Source organism: Muntiacus reevesi, chromosome 8 (genome assembly GCF_963930625.1).
Source record: "Muntiacus reevesi chromosome 8, mMunRee1.1, whole genome shotgun sequence".
Taxonomy (NCBI): Eukaryota; Metazoa; Chordata; class Mammalia; order Artiodactyla; family Cervidae; genus Muntiacus; species Muntiacus reevesi.
In genome coordinates this window covers 38,755,997-38,781,318 of record NC_089256.1, presented here as the reverse complement: position 1 = coordinate 38,781,318, position 25,322 = coordinate 38,755,997, and the positions used below count along the sequence as shown (strand labels likewise).

Sequence of the window (25,322 nt, the reverse complement as noted above, 5' to 3'; positions counted from 1 at the left end):
CAAAATTCTAGGTGCTGCTTTCGGCACTACTTTGTACAGTGATGTCCAGGGCAACTCAAAACTGCATTATGCCTTGCTGAGGCCAGTTAAGGAGCCAGGAGCAATGGTGACTACAGAGAATTTTTTTTTTTTTTTTAATAACTTTTAACTGTATTTGGAACATCTTTTGTGGGGCAGACTTATTCTGTAAAACTTATTCCAGGCCATTAGAGCACCTTGGACCCAATGCCATGTATTGAAAGTCAAATCAGTTTCAACTCTGATCTAATCTCAGAGTCTGTGGTCCTAATCAGTGTTTTATTGTGTATAATAAGCATATTATTTAGTTACTTGCATCACTTTCTGAAAATCCTGGATACAGTTTTAAACGCCAAAGTGATTTTGAGTACCAGCCCTGAGGAAAAAAAAATCAATTATGTAAAATGATCTCTTACTATAAATAGGGAACCCCAAGAACATATAATCAATTAGACTTTATCAGTTTCTTTTAATGGCAAGAATATTCACACCTGGGTGAATTTTAGTGATTAAAAAACCCTGCCTCTTCTAAGTTCCGCTGTAAAGAAGTCTAGTTATTTGCCTTAGTTTCAAAACAATAATTCCCTAAGTATTTCAAAATGTCTGATGGGCTGCCCCAGCTATTCTCTTTAGAAGCTTCTTTCTCATCCTCATGGCACATCCCTCTGGCATGCATGACCAGCTGCAAGCAAAACCCTGTGGAATAAGAATTCTTTCATCCCTTTGTGTGATGTGTTTCATTTTCGGAGTTTGGATGATCCTCTTCGGCAGCAGAGGCAGGCATTGTTAGTTTCAATAGGCGGCCTGGATGTGCAAGAACAGTCTTCATAGAGACAGGCTCTCAGGGTCTATCCCTTCGTGCCATGGTGCTGTGTTAGATCACTTTCCGCTGCTGGATTAATGGCCAGAGAAAAAGGAAGACAAACTGTACCCAAATCAATCCAATTAAAGTGCTTGGACTTTACTGACGTGCATCCTATTGTTTTCTCAACTTCCTAACCTATGGTTAATTTCTCCAGCCAGTAGAAAGGAATGACATAAATAAGAGAATTATCTCAAATTTGCAGTTTTCTTAAGTTTGAAAAGCCTTCAACATTTTGTTCTATAAGATGAAATAATAATATGTGTTTTGTATAGTTGAACTTTTTGGGGGTTTGATCTTTCTATCTCTCCTCGTATTTTCACCAAAATTACTGCCAGAACTTATTATATGAAACTGCTCAACCTTTAACATTTTGTCTCTCTTCACAGTCGCCACTGTAGCATTAGTTCATTCTGGGCATTTTGGCTTTTTTGAATCTCCGATTGATTGCCACTCTCATGACTGGTGATATCCTTTTCCAGGTTAATCAAGTATTCTCTACTTGTGCTCTGTCATCCATGCCACTCTAAGGAGGAAGGTAATTTGGGCTTTGGGCTCTCAGTCCCATCATTTGTGAAATGACCTCCCTGACTCTATGTTCAAAGTACAAGCTAGGATTTCAAGTAATAGTATATTATATATGTATGATGACTGATAGTTTGTAAAGTGTTTTCATATATATTATTTTATGTAATTCTGACCATAGATCTGTGAGATGGAGAGAGCAAGTATTATTGTCTCATTTTTTAAATAAGGAAAGTATAATTCAGGGAGGGGAAGTGAATTATTCCACATCAAATAAGTAGTAACAGGTTGAACCTGAACTTTAAATTTAAAGCTTTTACAACATAAGGTGGTGGTTTCCTCTGGTCGGGACTTTCTTTCTTAAAGTCTGAGTTTCTTCATTTATTAATTACACATTTTCATGTGTATGAGTGTATATGTACATACTCACACGTGTAAAGTAGGGAACGGGCTTTATTATACTTTATTGAGCTTAGGATAGAATTTTATGACTTTAGTTTTTATCAGTGAAGTAGTCTCCCAGTATTTCTATTTAAGAAACATAAGAAGAAGTGTATTAACTTCCTAGTATAGAATTTTGGTGTTATTGTAAACCTGCTATCAAATATGATTATATTTTTCAATTGTAAATCCATTTTGCCAGAAACCTAATATACTTATTAAATAGTATTCTTTGTGATTAGGGAAGGTATGAATATAGTAGAAGCCCTCCTGACCAATCCCTACTTTAGGCTGATAGGAAGCTCTGAATTATGGTGTATTTCTGTCTCCCTGTTTATTTGCTGTTATGCTTACTTAGAGCCATTTGTGTTTGTTTTTTTTTGGTTTTTTTTTTTTTTCTTTTTTCTTTTTTTTTTTTTTTTTTGTGTTTGTTTTTAAATTTATTTATGCCAGTTGAATGTGCAATGGTAATTTAATTATGCGAACTGGTGAAATATGAGTAAAAAAGTATAAATATCTATTGATATTGTGAAATTTAAGTTGACTGCTTTGGAAAGACTTTTTAAAGGTGAATCACTAAAATAAATTAGTGTGGGTAGACAACAGTGAAAGATCTCCCAGGGCAAGGGTAGCGGATGAATGTAAAAATTTGGAAGGGTCCTGCATTCAACTTGCTTTGCAAGTCTCTTTAAGCACTCACTGCCTTTAAATAAACAAAATCTTTAAACTCTCACTGACTTTACATAAATGGTACATTGTGGAGCAGTCTGAGTAAGGAGAATAATGTGACTTAGCAGATCAAGAGTCAATGACAGTCTTTGATCTTACATAAAAGATTGGTCAATCAGTGTAAATTTTATGTTTTAACTTTAAAGGAACGAAATATCTTTAAATTCATTTAAACAACTTTCCCCTTGTTTTTCTGTTTCCTGTTTAAAATATGAAGATAAAAATAATTTTACCTAACAAGGAATTTTTTTGAATATGTGAGGATTAAATGAGATAATACATGCAGAGTGCAGAGCACCTAGAACAATGCCAGGCACAGATACTGAAAACATTAGCTATCATTGTCATCATCAATATCATTTCCTCTCGCCACCTCCTCCTCTTCATCCTCTGAGTTTATTTGCTGAAGGGCTTACATACACTGATATTAAAAAATATAATCTTCTTGATCACAACAGCCAGCTATTGGAATATTATGTTTGGATTGGCAGTGAAACTGTCCATTTCCTAAGCCCACCCCACCCTACTCTTTGTTTCAGATTTATGAGAAGAGGAAGTATAACTATAACTCATTTATTCTCAGGAACTGCTGAGACCTGAAATTGTAGGTGAAACATAAGTGAAAGGGTTGGATGTAGTCTCAGCTGAAGACTATCAAAAGGGTTGAACCGTGAAGAGTGTCAGGTGGAGTTGTGTGTAGTGCTCACATGGCATGTACCCACACTGAACCTAGATCCAATCAAGATGCTTTTCCACATTTGTTTTGTTCAGTGGCTAAGTCATGTCTGACTCTTTGCAACCCTGTGGACTGCAGCATGCCAGGCTTCCCTGTCCTTCACCACCTCCTGGATCTAGTCAAGTTGTTTCTCTACAGAGTTCTCTCACAATTGTAAATAGAGAACACGGAAAAGAAAAAAGAAATATTGAACAAAAAAAAAAAAACCCTGGTAGCTAAATGGGAATAAGGATAAGCATTGTACTGTATGCCTTCAATTCCTAAATGCTTCTGCTGCCCAGTAGGTTACAGGTAAGGATTCCACATTTAGAAACTGCTTTTAGGAGGAGAATTTTCTAAGTGCTGACACACACATTTTCATATCATTTCACATCCTGTTGTCCTGTGTAAGAATGTGCTCCTCATAGAAAAAAAGACTTAAACTCCAGGGGCAGAGATGTTACCAGCAATGCTGCTAGTGTCCTCCAGGGTTTGGATGTTAGTGCTCAGTGGTAAAGTATTTGCTAGGAGTGCAGAAGCTGCACAAGATATGGGTTCTTTCCCTGGGTTAGGAAGATCCCCTGGAGGAGGGCATGTCAGCCCACTCCAGTATTCCTGCCTGGAGAATCCCATGGACAGAACAGCCTGGAAAGCTACAGACCATAGGGTTACAAAGAGTTGGATGTGACTGAAGCGATTTAGCATGCACACAATATAATGGTTGACTCAGTGCGGCTGGCATTGGAATGAATGTGCCATCAATGGGTTCTTTTTAATTACTACTATTCATAGAAGTGTTGTTACTTACCTTCTATAGTTGGCTTGCATGACACTTCCATAATTTTAAAAGCTAAAGCAAATAGGTAGCCAAGGGGAGTGTAAGACATTTTCCAAAGTTGAGAAACAGTTTTTAAATGGTATAATCTGAAGTTTATTAAGTACCACTTTGTGTCCTTAAACAATAGAGTTATCACTGTTGGTCATTTTCTATGCCTATTATGGAATTAGATCTATTTCATTTTCGTATTGTAGTCCATCCTTACTGGTCATAAAACCTTTGAATGGAAGAAATCTTGTCTTTCCACTTCATGACTCTTTATATCATTGGGATTGCTTCAGTTTATACAACATACATTTTCCTTGTTGTTGTTCAGTCATTTGGCTGTGTCTGACTCTTTGCACCTCCAAGTATTGCAGCACGGCAGTCTCCTGTGTCTATCGCTATCTCCCAGAGTTTGCTCAAATTCATGTCCGTTGAGTCAGTGTTGCCCCCAACCATTTCATCCTCTCCTTTTGCCTTCAATCTTTGCCAACATCGGGTTCTTTTCCAATGAGTTGGCTCTTTGCATCAGGTGACCACAGTATTGGAGCTTCAGCATCAGTCCTCCAATGAATATTCAGGGTCGATTTCCTTTAGAATTGACTGGTTTGGTCTCTGTGCTGTCCCAGGAACTCTCAAGAGTCTTCTCCATCACCACAAAGCATCAATTCTTTGGCGCTCAGTCTTCTTTATGGACCAACTCTCACATCCATTGATGACTACTGGTAAAACCATAGCTTTGACTATACAGATCTTTGTCAGCTAAGTGATGTCTCTGCTTTTTAATGTGCTCTCTAGGTTTGTCATAGCTTTCCTTCCAAGGAACATTTTGCATTTTTCTACCCACTAGTTATATTAAAATTTCTCCTCTACTTTGTCTTTTCTGTGCTCTTGTTTTAATCATTATTTGTGCATGTGTGCTCAGTCGCTTCAGTCATGTTTGACTCTTTGCGACCTCATGGGCTATAGCTTGCTAGTCTCCTCTGTCCCTGTGATTCTCCAGGCAAGAATACCTGAGTGGTTGCCATGTCCTTCTCCAGGAGATCTTCCCAACCCAGGGATAGAACCCATGTCTCCTGCAACTCCTACAGTGCAAGCGGGTTCTTTACCCACTGAGCCACCTGGGAATCCCTTCAATTGTTATATATCCTATCAATATTGGCTATCCTCAGCCTTTTGCCCAGGAGTGTGTCTTCACATATTTTTCTTTGCTCTTCCATATGTCAGCATTTGTTAACATGGATAGCCTATACTTTTATTTCTTAGTTTGTTGATTTAAATTTTGTCCCTTTTTTTTTTCTTTAGCTACACCATTTCCATAGTCATTTTAGATGAGGACAACAGTGGAATTTATAAAAAACTTGAGATAGCATCCTGGAAAATACCCATCTTTATTCTGTAATATGATATGCTCAGTATTCAGACTTCTACCTAGTGAGAATCTACACATTATACCTTTTTGTTATATGAGATATTTTTAAGGTGATGGGATTCAAGAGAATTTCTTTTTTTCAGAGGAAATTCCTGATATTCCTGATATTTAGAATCTTTTGCTAAGGACCTTTATAGAAATAGAAAAGAGTAGTCTCAGTTTGAATATGTTCACAGTGCTCTGTTTTTGACTTATATGCCTTGGGCCTGCTCCTTGATTGCTTAAGAAATTATATTTATTTTCTCCCAGTTTTATTGAGATATAATTGACATACAGCATTGCATACATTTAAGGTGTATAGCATAATGATTCGACTTACATACACCATGTAGTGACTTTGGTGAATATTCATCATCTCATATCAATGTAAAATAAAAGAAAAAGAAAAAAAATTTTTTCCATGTGATGAGACCTCAGGATTTACTCTCTTAGCTTTCATATATAACATAAAGCAGTATTATTTATCTTGATCATGTTGTATATTACATCCCTAGTACTTATTTATCTTTTATCTTTTGATCACCTTTGTCCAATTCCCTTCCCTTCCACCCCCTGTTTCTGGTGATTACAGATCTGATTTCTTTTTCTGTAAGATTATTTGTCTTTTTTTCTTTTTCTTTTTGGAAGTATAATCAACCTACAACACTGCTGGTATACAACATAGTGATTTGATATTTCTGTACATTACAAAATGATCACTATGATTAGTTTAGTTACCATCTGTCACTACTGTAAACTATTACATTATTATTTACTATATTCCTCATGCTGTACATTTCATTCCCATGACTCATTTATTTTGTAACTGAAAGTTTGTACCTCTTAATATCCCTCACCTATTTCTTTCCTCCATTCCTCACTCTCTGGCAACCACCTGTTTAGCACTCTCTGTATTTGTGACTCTGTTTCTGTTTTGTTTGTTCACTTGTTTATTTTTTCTTTCAAATTCCACATATGAGTGAAATCATACAGTATTAATCATTCTCTGATTTATTTCACTTAGCATAATACTTTTTAGATTTATCTATGTTGTCACAAATGACAAGATTTTATTTTTTTATGTCTTGGTATGGACAGAGAAGTCTGGTGAGCTACAGTATATGGGATCACAAAGAGTCGGACGTGACTGAGCAACTAACACTGATTCAGTATTCTGTGTTTTTTGATTGGAGCATTCAGTCCATTTACATTTAAAGTAATTATTAATAAGTATATACTTACTGTGGAGAAGGAAATGTCAATCCACTCCAGTATTCTTGCCTGGAGAACCTCCATGGACAGAAGAGCCTGGTGGGCTATAGTTCATAGGGTTGTAAAGAGTTGGACATGACTGGATCAACTTAGTACACACACACACACGTGTACTTACTGATATTTTGTTAATTGTTTTCTAGTTGTTTTTAAAGGTGCTTTTATTCCTTTCTTCTTCTTTTACTCTCTTCCCTTGGAATTTTGTGATTCTCTTTAACATCATATTGGCTTGTGTTTGCCAAGGGGCATATATATATATGCATATATATACTATGTATATATATATATATATATATATCATATATATAGTGTGTGTGTGTATAATTAAATTGATAATCTATTAATTTAGAGTGCATATTTACTCCCCTTCACATTTAATGTTTTTGACATCATAGTTTACATCTTTTTGTTTTATGTATTCCTTGGCTACTTACTGTGGATATAGGTGATTTTCACTATTTTTATATTTGAATCTTCCTACTAACTTCATACAATAGTTTATTGTATGTTTGCCTTTACCAATGAGATTTTTCCTTTCATAATTCTAATATTTCTAGTCAGGCCTTTTATTTTCCACTTAGAGAAATCCCTTTAACATTTCTTATAAAAGTAGTTTAGTGGTGCTGAACGCTTTCAGATTTTGCTTGTCTAGAAAACTCTATCTCTCCTTCAACTCTAAATGATAGCCTTGCCAGTAAGAGTATTCTTGGTTGTAGGGTTTTTCCTTTTTCTTTTTAAATATATGGTGCCACTCCTTACTGGCCTGCAAAGTTTCTGCTGAAAAGTCATCTGACAGTTTTATGAGAGTTCCTTTGTATAAAACTAGTTGCTTTTCTCATGCTATTTTTAATATTTTCTTTCTGTCTTAGTGTGGATCTTGTTTGGGACTTTCTGTGCTCTTTGGACATGGACATCAGTTTTCTTTCCCAGGTTGGGGAAGTTTTCCTCCATTATGGCTTCAGGGAATTCTCTGCCTTTATCTCTCTCTTCTCCTTCTTGGACCCCTATAATGTGAATGTTAGATGCTTGATGTGACAGAGGTCTCTTAAACTGTCCTCATTTTTTTTTTTTCTGCTTTATTTTTTTTATTTTTTTATTTTTATTTTTTTAAAATATTATTTTATTAGTTGGAGGCCAATCACTTCACAACATTTCAGTGGGTTTTGTCATACATTGACACGAATCAGCCATAGAGTTACACGTATTCCCCATCCCGATCCCCCCTCCCACCTCCCTCTCCACCCGACTCCTCAGGGTCCTCCCAGTGCACCAGACCCGAGCACTTGACTCATGCATCCCACCTGGGCTGGTGGTCTGTTTTACCATAGATAATATACATGCTGTTCTTTCAAAACATCCCACCCTCACGTTCTCCCCCAGAGTTCAAAAGTCTGTTCTGTACTTCTGTGTCTCTTTTTCTGTTTTGCATATAGGGTTATCGCTACCATCTATCTAAATTCCGTATATATGTGTTAGTATACTGTAATGTTTTTTATCTTTCTGGCTTACTTCACTCTGTATAATGGGCTCCAGTTTCATCCATCTCATTAGAACTGATTCAAATGAATTCTTTTTAACGGCTGAGTAATATTCCATGGTGTATATGTACCACAGCTTCCTTATCCATTCATCTGCTGATGGGCATCTAGGTTGCTTCCATGTCCTGGCTATTATAAACAGTGCTGCGATGAACATTGGGTTGCATGTGTCTCTTTCAGATCTGGATTCCTCAGTGTGTATGCCCAGAAGTGGTATTGCTGGGTCATATGGCAGTTCTATTTCCAGTTTTTTAAGAAATCTCCACACTGTTTTCCATAGTGGCTGTACTAGTTTGCATTCCCACCAACAGTGTAAGAGGGTTCCCTTTTCTCCACACCTTCTCCAGCATTTATTGCTTGTAAACTTTTGGATAGCAGCCATCCTGACTGGCGTGTAATGGTACCTCATTATGGTTTTGATTTGCATCTCTCTGATGATGAGTGATGTTGAGCATCTTTTCATGTGTTTGTTAGCCATCTGTATGTCTTCTTTGGAGAAATGTCTGTTTAGTTCTTTGGCCCATTTTTTGATTGGGTCGTTTATTTTTCTGGAATTGAGCTTCAGGAGTTGCTTGTATATTTTTGAGATTAATCCTTTGTCTGTTTCCTCATTTGTTATTATTTTCCCCCAATCTGAGGGCTGTCTTTTCACCTTACTTATAGTTTCCTTTGTTGTGCAAAAGGTTTTAATTTTCATTAGGTCCCATTTGTTTATTTTTGCTTTTATTTCCAATATTCTGGGAGGTGGGTCATAGAAGATCTTGCTGTGATTTATGTCAGAGAGTGTTTTGCCTATGTTCTCCTCTAGGAGTTTTATAGTTTCTGGTCTTACATTTAGATCTTTAATCCATTTTGAGTTTATTTTTGTGTATGGTGTTAGGAAGTGTTCTAGTTTCATTCTTTTACAAGTGGTTGACCAGTTTTCCCAACACCACTTGTTAAAGAGACTGTCTTTTTTCCATTGTATATCCTTTCCTACAGACAAGCAAAAGCTGAGAGAATTCAGCACCACCAAACCAGCTCTTCAACAAATGCTAAAGGATCTTCTCTAGACAGGAAATGCAGAAAGGTTGTATAAACGTGAACCCAAAACAACAAAGAAAATGGCAACGGGACCACACCTATCAATAATTACCTTAAATGTAAATCGGTTGAATGCCCCAACCAAAAGACAAAGATTGGCTGAATGGATACAAAAACAAGACCCCTATATATGCTGTCTACAAGAGACCCACCTCAAAACAAGGGACACATACAGACTGAAAGTGAAGGGCTGGAAAAAAATATTTCACGCAAACGGAGACCAAAAGAAAGCAGGAGTCGCAATACTCATATCAGATAAAATAGACTGTCCTCATTTTTTAAAATTGATTTTTTTTCTTTTTTTTCTTCAGCTTGGGTGGTCTCTAGTACTTTGTCTTTCAGTTCACTTTTCTGTTCCTCTATATTATCTAATCTGCTATTGATACCGTCTAGTAATAAAAATACATTTTATTTCAATTATTATATTCTTCAACTCTATTTGATTCTTTATGTTTTCTATCTCTTGGTTAAATTCCTCACTGTGCTTATCTATTATTCTCCCAAATTCACTGAGCATCTTTATGATCATTAACTTTGACTCTTCATCAGATAGATTGCTTATCTATAATTTGCTTAGTTCTTCTTCTGGGGTTTTATCTTGTTCCTTTGGAACATACTCCTTTGTTTTCTCATTTTGCTTAATTCTCTGATTATGTTTCTGTATTAGATAGGTGGCACAGATGGTAAAGAATCCACCTGCAATGTGGGAGACCTGGGTTCAATCCATGGGTTGGGAAGATCCCTTGGAGAAGGGTATGGCTGCCCACTCCAGTACTCTTGCCTGCAGAACTCCATGGACAGAGGAGCCTAGCAGGCTATAGTGCATGGGGTCACAAAGAGTAGGACCCTTTGTGAGGTGAGTGACCTTCACTTTCACTCTCATTAGATAGGTCAGTTATATTTCTTGACCTTGGAGAAGTGGTATTTTAGAAGATATATTCTGTGAGGCCCAGCAGCATACTTCCCTCTAGTTATTGGAGCTCTGTGATTCAGGTCTGTCTCCAGTGTGTGCTGGGTGAGCCCTTCTATCGTGGTGGCCCCAACTACTGTGGGAGCACTTGTAGGCAGGGCTGGCCCCCAGCATGTTTGGCTGCCAAGCCCTGCCTCTTTCAGAGGCTACCAGCCACTGGTGGGTGAAGACATGTTCTGGAGTAGCTGGCTTTGGGGTCCAGGGATACCAACTAGTATAGCCCCTTAATATTTTAGATATTAGGTTGTGGATTAAGGCATTTTTGTAATTGTGCTGGGTTGAATTGCTAAACTTCAGACTTCTGGCTGGCAAGTGGACTTTAGTGCCTCAAGGGACGTGAGGTTGTCATGGTCGAAGTGCACAATGAGATTATGTGCATGAGCCATGGTGCTGTTTCTATTTGGTTTAGAAGGCAGTTTGGATATCATTACTGTAATATGAAAGGCAGTAACTTGATCAAAATTCTAGCTAAAAAAGTTCTTATTTTTGTGTATTTCTCATCTGGAGAGGTATGTGAAGGACAATCTAAAGATAAGAGTACTGAAAATGGAAACATCTTTATTTTACTTGCTTTCCAAGTAGTATATACTGTTTTGTTAGGTTGAAAAATTTTGCTATGTTATCTATTGAATGATTTAACAGATGTCCAAATAAAGATCAGACTGATGTTTCATATAAAGGTCTGCTGGATATATCTACCTATCTATCTATCTATATATATATATATACACACTTTTAAAAATATATATTTATGACATTTTGACTAAGTTGATCATCTGTAATAATAAATTCTATTGGATTATTTGGCTTATTAAATAGTAGATAAGCTTCTTCTGCCTGGGTTTGTTGGCCTAATATTGCCTATAATTTCATTTATTCATTCAGTCTTTCTTTCTTTCCCTGGGCACCTATTATGTTATGTATTTGGCACAGTAGAGAATACAAAGATGGTTAAGACGTGGCCCCTACCTGCTAAAATCTGTAGTCTAGTAACTATTATATAAAACTTTCTTAGATTTGGCCTTTACTATAAAAATGTGTTGATCCTGTAATTATTTCATGTCCAGAAGATCTAATTGCTATTGTCTCCATCAAATATTTAATTTGCATCTTTAGCGTTCTGGATACTGAATTTAATGTACTGCCAATAACTTTAAACAGATTATACTCTCCAAATGATAGCATAAAATGTTATAAAATATTATGGTAAACAGAACTTTATTAAATATTTTTATAGGGTTAATACTGTTTTTTAAAATCATATCACCCTATTTCCTTTCATTTGATTCCTTCTTTATTTGAGAGAGGAGATGGGGAAAAAAGCTGTCATTCAGTAGTAATGAAAATCCAGTGTAAACAGAAAACCCAAAAGAAGCCTCTTTATTTCTATCTGATTTCTAATTCAATAAAGTGCCAGTTTAGGAGCCTCAAGATATGCAGTTGGAGAGATACACAGGTGCTACCATGAAGTACCTTATATAAGTCATGCTAAGGATCTGGAAATGAGGTGGGATCCACTAAAGGTTTTATACTTCTATTGAGAAAAAAGCATTTCATCAATTGAGTGTAGGAGAAAGAGTGTAAAGAGAAGAAACTAGTGTGTGAGATCAGTTAGCAGATAAAGAGTGGCAATCAGGATGAAGTATAGGGAGGGTCTGATCTGAAAGTGTCTGTGAAGCTGTGAGGAATATCAAGAGGGATGGACTCATGAGATTTTTAGAAGGTAGAATTGGTAAAATTTGGGGACAGCATAGATGTGGGGTGAGAGTTGGTGGCTGTTAAGGAAAAAGAAATTGAGGATGACTTTCAAGTGGTTTGCTTGAGTACCTGGGTGGTGCTATTCATGGAGGAAAAGATTATTTTAGGAGAAGTGTTCAGTCTGAGGTCAGGGAGAGTGTGAGGATGGGAGATAAAGAAGGATATAAATAATTCAATTGATTTCAAACATAAATTTCCTTTACTTGGAGAAAATATGGTGTCATCCTATGACCTGAAAGAGTAAAACTTAGATGAACTTAGGTGAAGTCTGCCATGTCAAAGGAGAGAGAGTTTCATGGGAGAGTATTGATTAGGAAACTCTGGTAAAAAGTAGAAGGTTTAGAATCAGATATTTACTCTTGGAGTCTTTTTTTCTCAGTTTTTAAAAAATTAATTTATTTTTTATTGAAGGACAATTGCTTTACAAAATTTTGCTCTTTTCTGTCAAATCTCAACATGAATTTTTAATTAATGGCAAATTTTTTCCATTTTATTTACCAAAAGTTAGACTGCCATATTAAAAAGCTTTGGCTTTATTATGTGTGTGGGAGTTCTTGGAGAGTGAGGACTTTAAGAGGTTATCTATGTGAGGAGGCAGTATAGTAATGAAGGCAAGTTCAAGTACCAGCATATGAATTGCTAGTTAAATAACCTTGCATAAACCACTTAACTTTTGAAGCTTCCATTTTTTCACCTCTAAAATAAAAGGATTGAATCAGATGATCTCTGAGAAGTTTTTTAACAGTAAAAACCCTATGGTTTTATGACCCTATAAATGGCATGATTATACCTATAGGATTAACATCTTAGAAACTTGAACAACAGACTTCCAGTTAAACTTGGTGACTGAACACGTTTTCCCTTGTTCCTTCCAAGTAAAGGACTAAAAGTATGACTAAAAGGCTAAAAAAGTACAAATCCACAAGCATAATAAAGAAGAGGAAGCAACATGTGAAAGAGATACAATTTTTGGAAGCTGTAAAGTGGATGAAGCAATTAGTAGAATGGAGAAAGCTAACTACAAGTGCCTGGAGAGTATTGTGCCAAGGAAAAAGCAAGCCAGTTCATGCTCCAGAACTGGCTTAAGAATTGGAGGCAGTACTTCCTCTGGAAGACAATGGCTGAAGTAAAAATATAATTAATATACTCAGATAGATAGAAGATAGTACTTCAATGAAACATGACAGAATAATATAAAAAATGAATAATCAGAGAATAAGCACTCAGCTGTAATAACTTTAACAGGATTGAAATTTTCAGAGCAGAAAGTCAAAGGGATAACAGTAGAGCAGATAAAATCAGAATGTCTCACAAACAAAACTCTTGTTAATAACAGTTTCAGAAAATGGGGGAAAGCGGAGAAAGTGATAGGGAAGAGATTAGCATGAAATTAAATCATATTTTTTTTTTTTAAACTGAAGAACAAGCATTTCCACTTTGAAAGGATTTACTGTGTGCCTATAAAAAGTGTAAAGTAGAAAATATTTTTTTTTTCTTTTTATCATTTTATCATATGTGAGATGATGAATGTTAGGTAAGCCTATTGCCATAATCATTTCACAGTATATGTGAATCAAACCATCTCTCAGTATGCCTTAAACTTATACTGTGACATGTCAATTATTTCTTCATACAATTGGAAAAAATGTGAAGTAGATCTATACCAAGATATATAACTGGAAAATTTCAAACTACCAGCGATTTACAGATGATGATAGACACTTTTAGAGAGAAAATTTAAACCCTATGTACACATTGGTTCAAGAATCAGGATGGTGTCTGATTTCTTAATGGTAACATTCAAAGCTAGAAGATGTGGCTTTAAAGTTCTGAGGCCAAATTACTTTGAACTTGGGATTCTATACTTAGTCAAACTGTTAATCAGGTGTGAAGGTAGAAAGACATTTTTAGTTGCATGAGTCTCAAAATTTACCTTCCAAGGTTGCTTTCTCAGGAATCTTTTGGTGGACTATGCTGTATCCAAATGAAGAAAAACTGGGGAGAGAGAAGAAGGAGAGGATTCAGGAAATAAGTGATGAGAATGAGATGAGAAAGATGAAGAGAAGTTCCTGGATAACAACTGTGCATTGTTCTTAAGAATAATCTGTCCTTAGCTGAGCATGAAGGTAGAAAACTCTAGAAAGGGATGTGTTCAGAAGGAAGATTTGGAATTAGCAGAGTGCTTCACATTTAAGAGTGTGAGATACATTCAGAGAGACTTTACATTTCTCTTGCAAAGCTTGCGATTGGGGGAAAAATGGGCAATATGAATTGTAGAAAGGAAAACTTTTTACTCAAGGAAGGAAATGTATTAAAAATGTACCAGTTGGCTAAATACTGGGAGAATGAAAGGAAAGTGTGTGGTATGAGAGAACTAACACTTTATCTTCCATGGTGAGAAATTAATAATGTCTACAGTATACAAATAAAAAATAGCAATATAAGCTTATTTAGAGATAAACAGGTAAACACTAGAAAGAATTTTGACAGAGGTCTCCAAGGTTGAGATATGGGTTGCTGTCTTTTGTGGTTTTTAAGAAACATTGTGTTACTATTTAACATGTAACTATTTAACTAGTAAACTATGTAGATGCATTACTTTGAAAATGATGAGAAATTATTAATATGATTTAAAAATTAAAGCAAATTAGGAACTTAAATATTGTGGATTTTGATTTTTCAGACAGACTCAATGAAGTGTGCATGTTTTAGTTATCTAGAAGACTTAAATGGTTTACACCTTGGCAATACTGAAATTTGGACATTCTGTCTCTTGAGAATAAATATTATTTAGAGAAGTTCCCTCTTTTTTCCATAAGGAACTCATGTTGTTTACCTGGTAAAAGATATGGAGTTAAATCTAAAAGTGGTTGTTTACAATTATCAGGTTTCAAGTATGTATTTCATATAAAAATAAGTCGTTAACTACTTGTGGCTAAGGAGAAATAGAAAAAAACAAAAGTATATTTTCATTTGATATGGTAGGTTTAGTCACATAAGACAGATTAAACATACTGCTTTTATTAAAAAGTAGCTTTCCCTCATTCTAAGTAATGTCTAAACACTTAGGATTTTTCTATCAAAAAGTTCACATGGCTAGTTGATGCATTCTCATGGAATGCTTTTAACTGTTCACTGACTCATTACTTATTCATCTATAGTTAATGTAAAACCACTTTTGTTGTGGTTTACAAAAATATGGAGGTTATGTGATTCAGTGCGTGCACTTCAGAATTTAGATTATCTTTCAATAATCAAAAACATGCTTTGCCAAAAATTCCAGAATGAGTGTGCTCAAAATTTCAAGTGCCTTTTGAAGTTTTTAAATGAGAAACTCCAACTACAAAATTCAACAACAAACAAACAAACAAAAAACCCAGAACATGTCTTATAAATAAAAGTGTTTAGCACAAATCCTTAAACCTCCTTGAGAGAATTTTCAGAACATAAGAGAGGCAAACAGAGATCGAGGAAGAAAAGGAGGGAATTTCTCCTTGATTTTTTTTTTTTAAACCAAGGACATTTAGTGTTGAAAGGAGAAAGAGGAGAGGGAAAATGAAAAAAGAACATGATTTGTCTCAGAGATTTATTTTGTAATTGATTGTAGCTTATAAAGGTTTTCATTGATAGTTGTATGGGAAGGAGAATTCTAAGTTTCAATGCTGACACTTTGAAGAGTTGCCCTGTTGTTGCAGCTGCTTGGGCAGCCTTGCTCAAGCATCAATGGTGCATTGTGGCAGCTTGCTCTGCTTCCCTGTTTCTGATGGACGTTCTCCAGGCAGTGAAGGGCAAAGGGGCTGGCAATGCTGCTAACTGGCATAATAGAAGTTGTTGGACCAGTTTGGAGTGTATGTGTGTGAACTGAACACTTAATGACAGATTCTGTACTATGGTCAGTCTAAGTTCGGGATGACAAAATATTTTCTGGTCAATTAATAGAGATGGGAATATATATATATATATATTTTTTTTAATTTTTTTTTTTATTAGTTGGAGGCTAATTACTTCACAACATTGCAGTGGGTTTTGTCATACATTGATATGAATCAGCCATAGAGTTACACATATTCCCCATCTCGATCCCCCCTCCCTCCTCCCTCTCCACCCGATTCCTCTGGGTCTTCCCAGTGCACCAGGCCCGAGCACTTGTCTCATGTATCCCACCTGGGCTGGTGATCTGTTTCACCATAGACAGTATACATGCTGTTCTTTCGAAACATCCCACCCTCACCTTCTCCCACAGAGTTCAAAATTTTTATATTGTCTTTTTGTGGCAGAATGCATATTATTTAGTTTTTGTGTGGTCACTGGTAGAAAAGACTAATGTCTATGGCCTGAAAGACAATCCAGTTTATACTCAATATAGATACATTAAAATATTTTCACCATAATGTAATTGACGCTTATTGTTTATAATACTTAGTTATTGATATTTTAGATTATCTCAATGAAATTATTTCTGTCATCTGTGACAATTGACTCCTAAATTTCTCAACTTTCTTTTCCATAATTCTAATTTAATCTCTCTAAAATTTTTTTAAAGATTTTCTTTTTAATGTGGAACACTTTTTTAAAAAGTCTTTATTGAAATCTGTTACAATATTGCTTCTATTTGGTGTTTTTAGTTTTTTGGCTTTGAGGCATGTGGGATTTTAGCTGCTTGACCAGAGGTTGAACCTGAATCCCCTGCATTGGAGGGTGAGGTCTAAACCACTGGGCTGCCAAGAAAGTTCCTAGTTTAGTCTCTTAGAATAATAAACTTTGAGAAGGGGTATGAAAAGTCATATCTACATTACTTGGAAGAATATGTATAATGTTAGGAGGTGATATAAAGTAGGAAGAGATGACAAACATTTGTTTTGCTTGTATTTTTCTCTGCTGAGAGGAATGGCATTCAAATTGAAAGAAGGCAATGGAAATCAATGATTGAGTTGGTTATTAAGAGGCCACTTAGGTAAATTTAAAATCAAATTCTCACAGAGTATGGCAAGTTTTTCTGGAATGATAGCAATTATATCCTGTCCATTTATATAATGTGTGTTTTGCAAAGCACTGTCAATGTATATATTTCACTGAGTCCTGAAGGTGATCTTGACTAGTAAGGAGGGATGAATATTCCCATTTTATAGGTGAGGAAACAGAAAAACAACTAAAGAATTTTGAATACTTACTCTCATTTAATATTCACTGTACCCAAGAAGATGCTTTTATCTCCATGTATAGATGTATTATGGAGAAGGAAATGGCAACCCACTCCAGTATTCTTGCCTAGAGAGCCCTGTGGACAGAGGAGCCTGGTGGCTGCTGTCCATAGGTTGCACAGAGTTGGGCACGACTGAAGTGACTTAGCATGTATGCATGCATTGGAGAAGGAAATGGCAACCCACTCCAGTATTCTTGCCTGGAGAATCCCAGGGAGGGAGGAACCTGGTGGGCTGCATCTATGGGGTTGCATAGAGTTGGATACCACTGAAGCGACTTAGCAGCAGCAGCAGCATAGATGTGTTAACTGAAATTAAATACTATTTTTCAAGCTACATAGTGCTCCATCAAAGCACCTGGAATCCAAACCTAAGAACTTTTGCTCTTGAAGCTTTAACCAGTTTTTTTCCAATGGAAAACCAGTGGATTTTTCCCAATGAAAATTCATAACTTCTAGATACGATTACATTTAGATGGAAAGTATAAAATACTGGATATATGCAAATGTATAAAGTCTTAAAGTAAAGATGAATTCTGTAATCTACAGAGTTAATTTTATCCCCAGCAAAATTCTAAAATCTATTCTAAACATGAATAGATTATTTGTGATCATGTAGAAACCAAGGTGATTATTAACACCCATGTCATTATTTTGCCGAGAGCAAGTCATGTCATACTAACCTCATTTTTCTTTTTGATAGAGTAAACTACATTATTAGATAAGAAAATGTTGCAAGTGTATGTATCTTTGTGTAAGCAAGGGATTTAATGCAATGATGGCAGTAGGTTTAAGTAGATTCATGAACTTGTGTAAACCTTTTCTTAGTAATGCTTGATTATGTTTGTTTGTTTTTGGGAAATATTTATTAATGACTTATTTAAGAAAGCACACTGTTAGCTTGGATGTTGAGGAAAGACTTCTTATAGAGGTGCATTTTAACTGGATGTTGAATCATAAATAGGATGTGTATATGCAGAAATAGGGAAAAGCTTTACAAGTAATAACATTGTTTTACATTTATTGACTGTTACTCTGTTCTATATATTCTCCATACAATCCTTTTGAGGTAGATTCTACATTATTACTCCCATTTTAAAAATGATTAACATTAAGGTTTAGAGGAGAAAATATAAAATATCATTGATAATAGCATAAAATTGGATATATTTAGGTATAAAATGAACTCCTAAATAGGTAGATAGATAGAAAAGATGTGTACATATAGACGCATGTATGACTTGTACATTGCAAATTCACAAAATACTACTGAAAGAATTTAAAGATGAACTAAATATAAAGAGAAATAAACCATGTTCATGGATTCAAAAATTCAGTGTTGTTAACAATATTGATTTTTATCAATGCAATCTGTAGAATCAATGCAAATCCAGTTAAAATTCCAACAGAATAAAACACTTTGGGGCACAAATTAGACACAACTTTATCATTACGCAGATACTTTCATTCCAAATTGTACGATGAAGTAGAAGAGGAAAAAGTGTTCCTTTTGCTATGTGTTTTCTCCCTCTCTTCTCATATTAAGCCCAGACATGCTCTAAGGAAAATGAGTAATCACTGTTGTAAACAACATGCTATATAATTGAAAAGATATGGCTATGAAATAGCTAAATAGCTGTATGATTTGAATTTGGATATAAACTGATACTCTCCTTATAGCCATGTGTGTATTCATTCGCTCAGTTGTGTCCGACTCTTTGCAGCCCTATGGACTGTAGCCTGCCAGGCTCCTCTGTCCATGGACTTTTCCAGGCTAGAATACTGGAGTGCATTGCCATGCCCTTTCCAGGGGATCTTTCCCACCCAGGGAGTGAACCCTGGTCTCCTGCATCTTCTGCATCACAGGTGGATTCTTTACCTCTGAGCCACCAGAGAAGCCCTCATTTACTCTGCAGATAGTCTTAATTCTTATGTAGTCCTACTTCTTAATATTTGATTTAAAGTTTCTTACCTTGGCAATATGCTAAGGAAAACTTTCCTCCCTCAAGGCTATGCAAATAATTTTAGTATTTTCTTCTAATATTTTTATTATTTCATTTTCTATTATTAGTTTTGATTCTCAGTAGTATAGTGTATAAATTTAATCCAATTAGCCAATGGAAGCAAAATACTATGAAATGTGGCAACCGTCTATGACTACTGATAATATTTTATAATGTTATTAATAGAAAATAATAATAATACTTATTGAGCTTTTACTATCTGCTATACAAGTTGTTTTTAATCTTCTTTATCATCACAATAGTGCTATAGGTCTGGGTTCAATCCTTGGGTTGGGGAGATCCTCTGGAGAAGGAAATGGCAACCCACTCCAGTATTGTTACGTGTGAAATTCCATGGACAGAGGAGCCTAGTAGACTACAGTCCATAGGGTCAAAAAGAATCAGACACAACTTAGTGACTAAGCAACAACAATAACATAGGTTAGCTATTGGTAGGTCTGTTTTCTCATAACAGTGAAAAAGCAGGTTCAGAGAGCTAACTTACCTAATTTCTTAGAGTAGGTGTTCGCTATCTATAGTTATATAACAAATCACACCAGACTTAGTGGCTTAAAAAAACAAACCTTTATTGTCTTATTATTTCTGTGGGTCAGAACTTTGAGAGCTACTTAGCTGACTGGTTCTAATTCAGAATTTCTTATGAGGTTTTAATCAAGATGGTAGCCTGGGTATCAGTCTTATGAGAACTGGAATGCATTTGCTTCCATGGTGGCTTATACACATGGCTGTTGGCAAGAAGTCTATTTCTTGTTGACTGTTGAGTGGAAGTCTCAGTTCTTCATTACAGGGGTCTTTCCATAGGGCATGCTTGAGTGTCTTTGTGACGTATCAGTTGACTTCTCCCAAGGCAAGTGACCTAAGAGAGAGAGAGATTGCAAGGAGGTAGCAAAAGTTTGTGACAGTTAAAATTGTTTTGTGGCTTTATATTTTAGTAATAGGAAAGGGAAATTCAAAAAGCTGGGAACTGTGTTTTGTACATGTTTCTGATTTCAGGTAGCCTCTGGAATATTTATGTGTTTTTAGGAAAATATCATCTATAAAAATTGTGACTTCTACAACAACTTAGACTTGAGGTTGAAGACCTTCACACATGAACTAGTAGGAGAACTGGAGCAAGTCTTATAATTAATAGTTCTTATGATCAGTTTGTATATTTTTCCAGGGCCTATAAAACATTATAAAATTATTGATCATAGGAAGGGTAAAGTGCTAAAAAAATTCAACAAGACTGTGTTACTTGTAGTGATATTAATAATTCCTCTATGGGCCAACATAGAAGCCTTTTCTGTTTCTTTGTTTTAGGTTTTGTGTGAATCAGAATATCAAATCAACCAATTTTGTATTATCCAAGTAACTGTTGCTTGCATGATAATGGATAACTTTATTTTCATGATTTTCACTTGAACTATGTAACCTAAATCTAGAAAGACTAAAACTAGAACATGATGTAGTGTTGAGTTGGGTTCTAATGCTGCTGTCAAATAACTACAAAAATCCTGGGCAATTCACATAATCTCTCTGAACCTAAATTACCTCCATCTTCAATATTAGGAATTGGTGAGAAACTTCCAGACTTGAAATGAAAGCCCAATTTAATTGAAATTACAATCATTAGTAATTTAGGATAAAGGTAGTGGGGTTTTGTTTTGTTTTTGTTTTTTGTTTTTTTTTTTTGCAGTACAGTGTCAAACCGACGACAAGCTAAACCAGATAAAAACTATGTAATGTATCTGATGATTATACACTTTTGTAGTCTGTTTTCATCTTTTTTGTATTTATTTTTGTGGGTGTTATCATGCTGTATCTCTTATAAGTTTGATTCGTAATTTAAGTTTAATGGATTGGTTCACAGGATATTGGGATAATTTAAGTAAAGAGCAAATATGACTCTCCATTTTCAATATGGAAATTCCTGAATTATATAATGAATATATACTGTAAGAAAGTTAGGAAGAAGTGAGTGCAGTGAAATCTCATGAATAAATATGTTAACATAAGCATATTTAACATACACAAATTTAACATTCCTTGAAAGAAAAAAGAATATATGTCTAATACGTATTCTGCTGAAATGAGCTCTTGCTCTTTAGTGAGTTCATCATTCTCAGAGTGAGACAGGAGGACGTGGTAGGCTTTGATCCCTGTACTATCGTGTGAGCATCTTACCATTCTGAGTGATTTGAATATTCATAATATTTGATGACACTTACAAATACACTATGTAGCCTTTGAAATCAATCCCACTACATCCTAAGTTGTTCAACTGAAAGAAAAGCAAAACAAAAAATAGTCCTAAAAATGAAAGAAATAAAAGGCTCTGTTGGATTTATGGAAAGAAGGTGTATAGCCTTCAAAATGCTATATCTTTCAAAGGGATCAAATGATTTAGATTTAAGTTTCTTTTGTTTGGAGTACACATTAAAACAACATAGGCTTTACTTGATAATTCTTTATCTGTATGTACAATATTTAGTTGAAAAATAGCTGTTCTCAAAAAGAGAGGCCAAGTGGCTTTCCAAATGAGAGACCCTTGGGTCAGGAAGAGACCCTTGGGTCAGGAAGATCCCCTGGAGGAGGGCATGTCAACCCACTCCAGTCCGTGTTCTTGCCTGGAAAATCCCGTGGACAGGGGAGCCTGGTGGGCTACAGTCCATTGGGTTGCAAAGAGTCGGACAGGACTGAACCACTAACACATACACATTTTTACCTATAGAATCCCATGGACAGGGGACCTGACGGGCTACAGTCCTTAGGGTGGTAGAGTCCAACATGACTGAAGTGATTTAGCACACACACACACGCATGAACCCACAATATTTATTCAGTGAAAAATAGCTGTTTTCAGAAAGAGAGCCGAAGTGGCTTTCCAAATAAGAGAATTATAGGCACAGATTTTTAGCGTTCATTTTGGTCCTTATTGTAGATTTTACTTACTTAGTTGCTCAGTGGTGTCCAACTCTTTGCGACCCCATGGACTGTACCCCACCAGGCTCCTCTGTCCATGGGATTCTCCAGTGGGTTGCCATTCCCTTCTCCAGGGGATCTTTCCAACTCAGGGATTTGACCCAGGTCTCCTGGATTACAGGCAGATTCTTTACTGTCTGAGCCACCAGGGATGCCACAGAGAGACTAATTACAAATATTTTAATATTTAGTTTAAAACCCAATTAAACAATGAAATTTTATTAGTAGTAACTAAAAATTCAAACTCTACAATGTTTACAGTGCTTGTTTTGCAATGGTGGGAATCTGAAAAATTTCATTTCTTTACATTTTCTAAATTTCCTCCATAAGGACTTATGGTTTTATAATAAAAATTTAAATATACTTCAAAAATTATAATAAAACAGAAATTTATATTTATGAATTTAAAAATTGAATTGGGTGGGTCTTTTTGTTCATTTGTTTCTTTATTTGTATAGGATAATCAGTGGTAGGAGTGAAAGGTTGACAAGCCTCTTCCAAGTGGAAAATTTATCTTCTAGTTAAATATTTCAAAAAGAAAGATGATGAATTCCCATTTAATAGTACAACACAATTTTAATCTTGTCTTTTTGACTCCATATTTCTTTAGTGCACAAAATGGTACTGTGGTCCAGGCACTTCTATCTTTAGAAAGCTTTAGTTTATTAAATTCTGAATAAACATTATCCACTAAGATATCACTAATGTCAAATTTAAAATAATTGGAAAAGAACTTGCTTAAATTTGACCTATGAAAAAAAGGAGTTTATGAAGCACATTGAAATTATGACCAACATAACTAGCATAGTTTTTAGCTTACTTAGCAGAACAAACTATCTTTCAGATATTGCTTTAGCAACATTAATTTCTCTTCCAACAATGAACTAACAGCTCTTATTAGCCTATATATTCATTTAAGGATAAACCTCTAAACTTTCATCCGAGCCCCTACCAGCTTTGATTTGTCAGCCACTAAATTCCTACCCATCCATCACATTTCAGCTTTAACAAAGAAATGTTCTTAAGCGTATGTCCAATCCTTTTCTCAAATACTATCATAGATTCCACTTTTTTCCTCCAAAATCTTCTCTCTGCTAATAGGTATGTAATCACTTGTATGGTTATAAATTAGTGTCTGGCTTCCAACAGATGTTGATTATAAAAACAGGGGATTATGTCTGTTTTATTCTTCTCATTTTCATTCTAAAAACTAACATATACTCAAAATAGAATCTCAGTACTTACTTATTGAATTAGTATCCAAAGATCTGAATGAATTATTGAATGACTATGCCCAGCCAAAAATTTGACTGAGGCACTTTAAGCTTAAAGCTTTAGCATTATGAAATTTCAATTAAATCACTTATGATTTGTATACCAACAATTTGGAATTTTTGAATATTAAGACAAAAGTTTATATCTAAAATAGAAAAAAGTGCTTGAAGATGATAGAGCAACATTTAAAAATCAGTATTCTATAATTTTGACCTTTCTTAGCTTTCTGTTGTTCTAATTGAGTTTTATCATAGCTTTTGTTTTGTTACCATCCTTTTATTGTTACTCTTTTCTGTAGATGAAATGGCATAGTGGTATTCTAGTCATATGTCCATGTCAACTGACCTATTGATCATACCTTTAATCATAAATGGCATTTATACGTAAAAAATTTTGTAGAAAGTTGTTTAAGATTTTATGCCAATTAACCTATATATTTGTGAAATTAAATGTGCTTTACTATTTATGGCATGTATTATACATGAAATAAAAGTCAAAAACCATTGCAAAATGCAGAGGATCAATCTGTGAATACACATATTACTAAGTAATTTTAATTTGTGAAATGTATTATAAATTGTTTTTACATGAAAGTGTTTAATAATGTAATAGTCATTTTGGTTTTTTTTTTTCTTTTTGTTTTGTTTTTTAAAAGAAGATGAAAGAGAGTTGACTTCATTTGATCACTTATTTAATCACATGTTTATCAAGTTCTGTACATAACCCCAAAGAAGATAATTGTAAGTCACTAGAGTCCCTACTTTATCATGGAAAAAACTTTTCAGGGGAGTTTAGTAACATAAGTATAATTAAAATGCCACATAATATTTAAATTACTGTACTATTTTTCAATCCTTCTTTACCACTGAGCCACCAGGGAAGCCCATTATTTTAGTTACAGCATGTTTTAAATCCAATCTAATAAGTATTATATTCTGTCACCTATACGTCCATTATAAGATACAAATACCATTTGTAAAACAAGGATTTTTTTTTAACATTTGTCCCTTAAGCATTTATTTATCACCTCTATAATGTAACCATATACTTTTTTTTGCTTTTCTAAGTGATCTTTGAAAGCCTTACTTACATTGGCACCTTATACTTGCAGTTTTTAGTATATTGCCAGGAAGAAACAGTAACCTTGTATTAAAATTTTGCCTTCATTTTAAGCTGTTTTATCAGAATGACCCATAAGACCATTCAAAACCAATAATGAATGTGGTTATTTTTAGGTAATACATTTTTTAAAAATAGTACTGTGTTGTTTAAAATAAGTAATGGGGAGTGTGCTCCACAAGTGGAGCCTTTCTTCTGAAAAGTAATATTGAGGTAACAGTTTACCTTATATTCTCAAATATACTCTTTTGTCAATATCTCCAGTTTGTCTAGGTGCTAGAGATATACCAGCAATCACCAAATACTCCCTGTCCTCAAAGAACAAATGGTTTAGAGAGATAGACTGGCAGGTTTTTGGATGTTTTCATTACTGTACTATAGTTACTATGGAAACATGCTACCTCAGAGAGGTATGGAGGTAGATAGGAGGGCACCTAACCCAAGCCAGGGAAGACTTCCTGTAGGACAGGATGGCCAAGATGACACTGAAAAAGAGGACAGAATGTTAAGGATATGGTAGAAACCGAAAACAGCTTGTCCAATATCCTGGAGGTTTAGAAAAAGAAAAGAGTGTGTTTCAGGATCATGAGTGTGTAGA

General features: G+C 35.1%; 1 protein-coding gene across 10 annotated transcripts in view; it reads left to right on the top strand.

Moving 5' to 3' along the window:
• ZBTB20 (zinc finger and BTB domain containing 20) overlaps positions 1-25,322 on the top strand; it is an 858,187-nt gene that overhangs the window by 74,693 nt on the left and 758,172 nt on the right. For 2 of the 10 annotated variants that reach the window (XM_065942516.1, XM_065942512.1), the window contains exon 2: positions 1,363-1,418. The exons of the other annotated variants lie outside the window; for them this stretch is intronic. The gene's annotated coding sequence lies outside the window, so the exon portion shown is untranslated. The remainder of the gene's footprint in view (positions 1-1,362; positions 1,419-25,322) is intronic. 10 annotated transcript variants of the gene reach the window in all.